Here is a 9,014-nt window from a genome sequence, read left to right as displayed (position 1 = left end):
CTTAGGTCTTCTAAGACACCTTGTATGTCATCTGGTTCTGAAAAATAACACAATATATCAATCTCAACATTCTAATCATATATCTATATGCATATTTCTCAAAGTATGCATGTGTGTCATTCCGGCTATAGCAATTATTATAATTGCTATTAAAATAGCTACAGCTGGAAAATGCTGACGAAGCGTCATGGCATACCGTCATTAGAAGCCTAGCGCTTATTAGAAGGCTTAATGAAATTTTCCAGTGGCAGTGTGCCAGGCTAATAGCAAAGTGGCAGGCAACTCTCATCACTCATTGTTTATAAGCTGATTTTTAATACCCGGGCAACGCCAGGGGCACAGCTAGTTGTTACTATAAACTACAAGGAGCATCTTTTACTATAAAACGTAAATCTCGACATTTCATCTTTGCATCAGGGCCTCATTATACTCATATTATTATGAGCACTATCATGAAATACAAATCATGCACTGCTAATTGACACAGAAAAGCAATCATTTATTCCCTAAGCATGCGGAAATAGTATAAGTAAAAAACTCACTTGGTGACGGATTGGCAACAAGGATTGCTCTGGCCTCAAGTTCAGCTAAAGTTAACCCAAATGAGTGGCAGTGTGCATCCACTTGTGCCTCTAGAATGGGTAGTTGTTTCTTGGCCTAAAACGAGACGTACTCGGTACTATAATTCTTCACTTGTTGTATAACTGCAATAAAGACAATTATTTACTGAGAGAGCTTGGCTTTTTGTCAATGGTTAAAACAAATTGAACCTAGGGAACAGTACGATTTAATCCTCTGATTGCTGTTTCTACATACTTTGGAAAGAGATGTAAATATCTGTTTGGGCAGATTGACAAACTTTCGGAGATTCCAAAAAGCTGCCCCTTGCTCCAAGCGTCTCCGTCTACCTTGAAACAAGAGAATAAATTGGGAAGTCATACCATTGACAAGTTGGCACTTGTGAGATTATATAACTTTCATTGTCATGACTTAGATAGGCGCCAAAGTCACCAATGTGTATTGTCATTAACCAAGTTATAAAACATATCACAGTGGTACACTACATTTAACATTGTCAAATGCAAAGCTAATAACTTACCAGATAGGTCTTAACTATCGGGTAAGTTATTAGCTTACCCGATAGTTAAGGCCTAAAAAATACCTCCCTTGACAATATATAAAATAGTGCTCACTGAATAAACTCACCATCTGATGTCATGTGTCTTGTTACTTGTCCCAATCGAAACATGTAGCTATTAACAAGTTCTGCAGTCTCCCCAGATCAGATGTAATACCTCGCCATCCAAGGATGAGATAAAACTGACGGAATCTAACAGACTTTTGAGGCTTAGAGATGGTGAGAAGTGCTGCAAGAGTGAAGCATTTGATTCCGTCAGTTTTTATTGAAGCACTCAGAAGAAAACTAAAGTTGAAGTAAGCTCTTCCCTCAACGTCAAAAGACCAAAATCCATACTGGACCAGCTGTTGAGGCTCCCGCCAACAAGACCACGAACATGCTTCACAGACCATAACGTCTATTTTTGACTGATCATCCCTGAAAAATTAGTTCATTTTTACAAACACAAAAAAACATTAGCCTATAGTAGTACATCTAACCTAGAGTAGCCTATGTTAGTACAGGTAACCTAGGGTAGCCTATACTAATATAGGTAGCCTAGAGTAGCCTATGTTAGTACAGGTAACCTAGAGTAGCCTATGTTAGTACAAGTAACCTAGGGTAGCCTATACTAGTACATCTAACCTAGAGTAGCCTATGTTAGTACAAGTAACCTAGGGTAGCCTATACTAATATAGGTAACCTAGTGTAACCTATGCTAGTACATCTAACCTAGGGTAGCCTATGTTAGTACAGCTAACCTAGGGTAGCCTATACTAATATAGGTAACCTAGAGTAGCCTATGTTAGTACAGGTAACCTAGAGTAGCCTATGTTAGTACAAGTAACCTAGGGTAGCCTATACCAGAACATCTAACCTAGAGTAGCCTATGTTAGTACAGGTAACCTAGGGTAGCCTATACTAATATAGGTAACCTAGAATAGCCTATACTAGTACATCTAACCTAGAGTAGCCTATGTTAGTACAGGTAACCTAGGGTAGCCTATACTAATATAGGTAACCTAGAGTAGCCTATGTTAGTACAGGTAACCTAGGGTAGCCTATACTAATATAGGTAACCTAGAGTAGCCTATGTTAGTACAAGTAACCTAGGGTAGCCTATACTAATATAGGTAACCTAGTGTAACCTATGCTAGTACAGATAACCTAGAGTAGCCTATGTTAGTTCAGGTAACCTAGGGTAGCCTATACTAATATAGGTAACCTAGTGTAGCCTATGTTAGTACAGATAACCTAGAGTAGCCTATGTTAGTACAGCTAACCTAGGGTACTAACATTGTACTAACTAGCTAATTTTCCTTAAAACTCAAACATTTTGATATAAAATTTACCACAATGATTACCTGACAAATACTTGTCCACCTCACTTTCAAACTGCCCTTTGACTTTGGCCAACATGTCGCGGTGTCTCTTTCTGGTCTTGGAAGAGTCTGAAACAATAACAATATCTATAGCTTAAGTGGAGAGTAAAAACAGTTTTTCAACGCAGCCATTGGAGTTGTCTGTAGATCCAGCAGAAGCTTTGACCGGGGAAGCCAAGGTTATATTTCAGCTCCTCATGATAATAATCGTTAGTAATCGTTGTTCCAGACTTTAAAGTAGATGTTTGGGCCGGAAATATTTTTTGTAGATTCACTGCTGCACATGACGGAGGTCTAGTCCTTTGAGAAAGTGGAGTTATTGGCTAACTTTTTGAACTAAACATGGCTTGAGACCTACCCTCACAGTCAAGGGTAGGCAGCTCAACATACCGTAAAACCTCTAATAGAACGGCATGGCGCTCTATTTTCCAACTCTTCTTTTAAGGTGGCAGTCAATTGGAGGCGGCGTTCAAATATAGGCTGGCGGTGTATGTTTCAAATGGCTCGTCAAAATTTTCGGAAGACAAATTTAGCACTAGTGTGGGCGAAACAAATGTCGCCTATATTTTGCTCTCTTTTTCCAGTGTAGCGATATTAAACCTTTTGGATGCAATAAATCTGCTAACTTGCCTCTAACTTGTCAAAGATCGCTTAATAAATGTACTTCGAGAACATACAAAACTAACTTTTTATGTGCAATAGAAGTGGAGTTACGAGCATCGATCTATCGTAAGCCGTGTTAAGATAGCTGCAAGGACGCTATTAATTAAATAACATGCTATAAATCTGCATATTAATAAATTATTCAATAACAATCTATCAAACGATACAAATATTTATGAACAAGTGACATAAATGAATTATACTTATATTAAATGCAGAAACAAAAATTAACGTTTTTAACACAAAAATATTTCCATCGTTTGCTCGGATAGCTGCGTTCTGATTGTTGCTTTTGATGGAACGAACATATTTTAGTTGTCCAATACCTTCTACAATATCTTCTGACCTCAACTCTTCTTTTGCACTGCTGAACTAGTCGATACTAACATCCCAACAACTTTTTATCATATTTTTAACGCGCTGCATTAAGCACGAACACAACGCGTAAAATTTGCTTAGTAAACGTAATCTTAGATCGAAGTAGCTCGGCCGCATCAAACAAGGAACAACTATTAGCTTGAGACAGTAATTATTTCTATAGCGTTGCATTGAAAGTTCATCTACTATTGTAAATTTAAGCCGTTTTTATATGAAGATTTCTTCGAAGTAGAAAAAACTCGTTAAACAGATAACTACTTCTAGCCTGAGATCGTTATTGATTATTTCTATGGTGTAGTGTTCAAAGTTTTAACGAAAAAAGTCACGAAAAGCTTTGAAATTGAATAATGAGAGAATTAATTATTATTGATACAAACGATTCATTATTAATACATTTTTGTGGACACTTTTCTACTGATCAGTTAATATTATGGCTCGTGAAGATCAAATGAGGTCAAAGTGGCGGTCAAATGGAGGTGACGTTCAATTGGAGAGTGGCGGTCTATTTTTCAATCTTTTTCTCAGGGTGATGGTCAATTGGAGATGGCGTTCAAATATAGGTGGCGTTCAAATAGAGGCAGCGTTCAATTAGAGGTTTTACGGCAACTTATGAAAAATGTTGAATATCAGTTTGCATGTGTACCACTGATTTCGATGGATTAAAACTTCTGTCAAAAAGTACATTATTACCTGGGTCACTCAAAATACTTGATGCTAATCTTTTGTAGCGACAGGCAAGCTCCTCCATCTTCCGCTCCTGTGGTGTTATATCGCCTAGAAAAGAATACCAAAAATAAACTAATTTACATTTCCACTGGTACGAAAACTACAAAAAAAGCAAAATAATTATTTTTGCTGTACTGGGACTGGACACTGGGACTGGACACTGGATTTTTTGGTTTTCTGTACTGTGAACCCTGAACGAATGCAACCAACTGGACCGTATTGCAAATGCCAACATATGTAGTTATTACCTTCTCCAATCTTGGAATATTCCTCTCCTAGCTGTTAAATCTGAGCCTCACTCTTCTTCAAGTCTCCACACATCACCACAAACTGCTCCTCCATTTCCTTAATTTCTCTCTTCATCTGCAAAATACAAGTATTGGTTGAACCTTCCCATTGGTTAGCCTGATTGAGTTATGAGTCCAGATGCAAGCTTCTGCCGATCATGCCTGGCATCAAGGTAATTTGTTCTGTTTCCCTCGAATGAAGATATGGTTCACAGCAATTATTTCAATCAGTAACAAATTCAGATACGGAACTTCTTCCACTTATCATTTTCTAGACATGAAATAGAAGTGTTAGTAACCAATACTCTTCTTTAGACGCAAAGCTCATACCACAAAATTCTGTTTACCAAATTACTAAGTCTCAAATGAAATACACCTTGTTACCTTGCTCAACTGTGCTGCAATCCAAACTGGAAGTTCCAAAAGCTTGCGGCTATTCCAGAACTTAGCACTCCGAGTTATCCTCTCCCTACGCACTATTGCAGACAATGAAAAGATAGGTATCCAAACATACACCACATCATCATAACAACAGAAATGGGTCTCAGTTTGCATGTATTGAGAGGTCAAGCAGTTCATTGTCTAATTACTCGGTCTATTGAGAGAAGTTGCTGGCCTCCTTCCCCCCATTCCAGTCTCACCCGCAGTCAATGTTATACATCAGTGTAGGTCAAAATTGGTAATCACGAAAGTCCCAGACACCTGACCAGACACAATTCATAGACACATGAGAATCTGCTATCAAAATAACATGATGCTTACTCTCACATCGGTAAGATTCAGGTCAACTATTATCCACAATTAACCATAATCTTATGCCAAAACAACACCCACCTCACTTTGAGTCAACCAAAATGGCATTTCTCAAATGTGTGACAGAGAAAAGGTGAACACCTCTGGTGCTTAGGGCAGTAATTGTCAGTTTGACATTTGAGTTGCCTGAATTTGTCACGGGTCATGGGTCGAGTTAGACAATATGAAGTCCCTTGCCTGATAATATAGCTTGTCTGGGAATGTTGAGTGGGTGAATGGTTGGTGAAACCCATGTCGGACAATGGTCAGTGCTAGCAATGCCAACTGTTTGAATAACTTATGCGGAATTCATCAAATGGTCAGTCATGGGATGCTACAAAACACACCTGCAGAATGAGAGTTTCGAGTGACAGGACCTAAACGTGAAAGGTAACTGTTAGCTTGTTCACAGGTTTCTCCAGTTGAGCTCCCAGCTCCCTTTACCACCTTACCACTCCATTTCATCTGAAAATACAATTGGTATAAAAATGTGATTCACTAACTGACATCGCTAAGGCCTGAGCCAACCACTGCGGGGGGGGGATGGGAGAGAGTCTGGTGGCATTGTAACATTTGTTGAAGTGAAAGTGGTTTTCCGCTTTGCCTGTGCCAAAATCTTACATCAGTAGTTTATTTATGACTAAGCAAAAAAAGAACTTTTTTCATGCAGGTTTTTGGAAGCACTGTACAAATGTCTGAATATTTTTTCTAAGTTATCTACTAAATTTAGAAATCAGGATTTCCTACTTGAGGTTAAACTTAAAATTATGCCAACAAGGGCTTTGGCAAAACTTGATGAATTATTGCTATATTATACTGTATAACAACAATAATCACCTGACATGACCACTTGTGTGATTTAGCATGCATTACAGATAACATTGGAGGTTGCTTTTTGGCTGTTTCCCCATCAAACTTCTGGAGCCAGGGGTAATACCTACATGCAACATCATAGGCAAATAACTGTGCTGTTGGAAACTGTTTCTATAGAACAAAGTAAAAACAATGAATTGCACCATGAACCATAAGATATTTCATGTTTAAAGCAAAAGGTTAGGAAAATGGCAGTACCTTCAATTTGCTTGGATTTCACAACAAAACTGTGTTTTTTTATGATCATGGCATGTTAAACTTTTGATTTGCAGCGTTAGGAGAGAGTTCTTTTTACATATAGATGAAATACAAACTGATACCTGAAGTATCTATGGATACTGGAATATCTCTCCTCTCTTCATGTCCAGTCCTTTCAAGATAAACATGTGTCGACATGTTGCTAGCATGAGACCGGTCTCATCTTTAGAAGAATGGGTCTTTCCCCCGACTTGAGCATTTTTCAACTTTGTGTCCCCACATGAATCGTCAACAACCTTTCAAGAAAAACGTGATTGATGTGCTTATTTACAGTAGGAGGCCTGGAAGGAACACACCGATTATTACAAATTTTAGTATCTGAAAATGATTGTATCAAAATTAGGAATAACTGTGTGCTCTTTCACAAGCTATTACCAATTTTAGATCAAATCCCAATGTCTTGTGTTGTACCTTCATATGAAAGATACAATCAACTCAAATTTCAATATGCAATTTGCATCTTCAGTGGTGCTAAGAAATTGTAGGCGAGCTCATTCATCCGTAGCCTTGCTGAAACATCCGGCAATGGTGTCCAGTAATATAATACATTGTTAAAGTTCAATTGAAACACGCCATACCAGTAGAGCTTTAACTTATCTTGGGAGGGAGATTCAAAACTCAACAAATTATTGCTGTAAATATTGGGTATGCTGCTAGCAGTTTATGCATAACATCTATACCAATGCAACACCACAGGTCTTCTGCTATTTAATCCAACTAACAGCTAAATATTTGTGCAACCAAATAGTCTAACACATCTAAGATGTGATTTGACTGTTGCAATTGGGATGAACTATCTTTTATGGTACTCATGAGACAGAAAGTTAGTGCTAAGTGTGAACCAAATGGAGCCATCAAATTTTAATTCACCTCTTGAACAGCTGTGCCTGATTTACTGCCTCTGAGTTTATCAACCTCTTTGTCAACATCAGTAGAGTCTAATATGAGCTCTGACTTATAATCAATCTCAGTCACCCTAAAAATTATAAATAACACTGCTTATAGGAGCTACTTGAAGGACAATCACAAGCGCCATACATCAATATTCTTTGGAAATTCGGGCAGTATAGGAGTACTTACCCTTCTGCTTTATCATAGCGGTATAGCTTAGAGTTACCATCAACGTTAATGGTGTGTGGCTTTGTGCTACAGGCTGGACACTTTAGAAGATTATGTTCCTCACTCATTGCTAGTTCCTCCAACCTCTTCCACTCCCTCATGACACAATCGATAACTTCAGGCCTTACGTTGTACATCTGTAAATAAATATGAAGTGCGAAATACATTGTGATCATCACCAATGTTAATATTAGTTTGAAGCTTGAAGACTACCCCAAATAGCTCAGAAATTGCCAGAAGTGTAATAATAGCATAGTTTAGGTAGTATTTAGGTGAGTTATACATCTTTTGCTTTGCATCATTTATTGAAAATCAGAAGCTGTGAGATAAACTCCTCATCTGATATTTTGGAAAAAAGCTGTACACATTATTGAGGGTTCATATTAGCTTGTGTGCCAAATGTGAAAATGCTTCCCTTCCCAATTGAAAGCGTTTTGGGGTACACTCTTTGCAGATACTGACATCATGCACTTGGTTAGAGATTTGTAACTGATAAGTAAACAGACATTCATTTTCAAAACTATACACACTTAGAAAATGAAGGGGTGAGGGTGTTTGTGATCATGAGTTTAATTAGCGTGTGAAGTTTACTACACACCTACACACAAGAAAGATCCATGAACCAGCAAATTACTCACATACCTGAAAACTCTTCTTCGTGTTGAAGTTAACTGCGCTGGCTATAGTTGCATAACTCACTAAAGCATTGAAGTTAGTCATAGCAGACAACAAATTCAAAACTTCAAATGAGAAGGAAACAAATTTATCTGGAGATAAAGGAAACAATCCGAGGTGCATTAACTGTATTGGGTCTTCCCTGATTCCGCATGTCAGACAAACATAACAGGATGGATGCCTGAAACCTAAAATCAGAATGTATTGCCTATTTTTAGAAGGAAGACTTTGATATTATTTGAATGGTCACAATTATACACATGACCTGTCATTCAATTGATAAAAAAGAGAGATGAAAGGAACAAAAACTGTGTGGTAAAACATGACACGGACTGAACAAACATCATATTTTGAGCCTTGTGACTCTCGGAGCATCAAAAACTCTGGTATGTGGATTGACTGGGCCGTTAACCACAATCAAAAGACACCTGGCAATATAATATGTATCCACAAGAGGCTCTGGCACGGAGGGGAGTCCAACCCTCACTATCATGAATGTTTATGCCTTTCGGCCGGCAAGATCATAAAGCCCTGATGGTCCATACTTCAAACCACACACTTTACAAGGATGTTTGTTAACACATTCGATTATGCAGTTTGGGTTTTGTCACGCCGCAGCCAACTGCAACAAGCCATTGTCCTGCATCACCAGTATAAACTCAACTAACCCTGATTAATTATGTATATCTCTTGTTCATATGATTCACTCTCTGCCCCTAGACAATCCCGGCACTCGGTGCTTGA

The 9,014-nt window shown here is 38.2% G+C and overlaps 1 long non-coding RNA gene across 1 annotated transcript; it reads right to left on the bottom strand.

Annotated features, from left to right (window-relative positions):
• Positions 1 to 1,494: 1,494 nt before the first annotated feature.
• On the bottom strand, positions 1,495 to 4,632 carry LOC137398957 (uncharacterized). The gene is made up of 4 exons (XR_010979081.1): positions 4,515 to 4,632; positions 4,231 to 4,314; positions 2,482 to 2,568; positions 1,495 to 1,555 (listed from the first exon to the last, which is right to left on the bottom strand). It is a non-coding gene; the product is annotated as an uncharacterized lncRNA (long non-coding RNA).
• Between the last annotated feature and the right edge of the window lie 4,382 nt (positions 4,633 to 9,014).

This window comes from Watersipora subatra, chromosome 6, assembly GCF_963576615.1.
Source record: "Watersipora subatra chromosome 6, tzWatSuba1.1, whole genome shotgun sequence".
Lineage (NCBI taxonomy): Eukaryota > Metazoa > Bryozoa > Gymnolaemata > Cheilostomatida > Watersiporidae > Watersipora > Watersipora subatra.
Note: the sequence above shows the minus strand (reverse complement) of the source record. Positions and strands in the feature narration are given on the sequence as shown.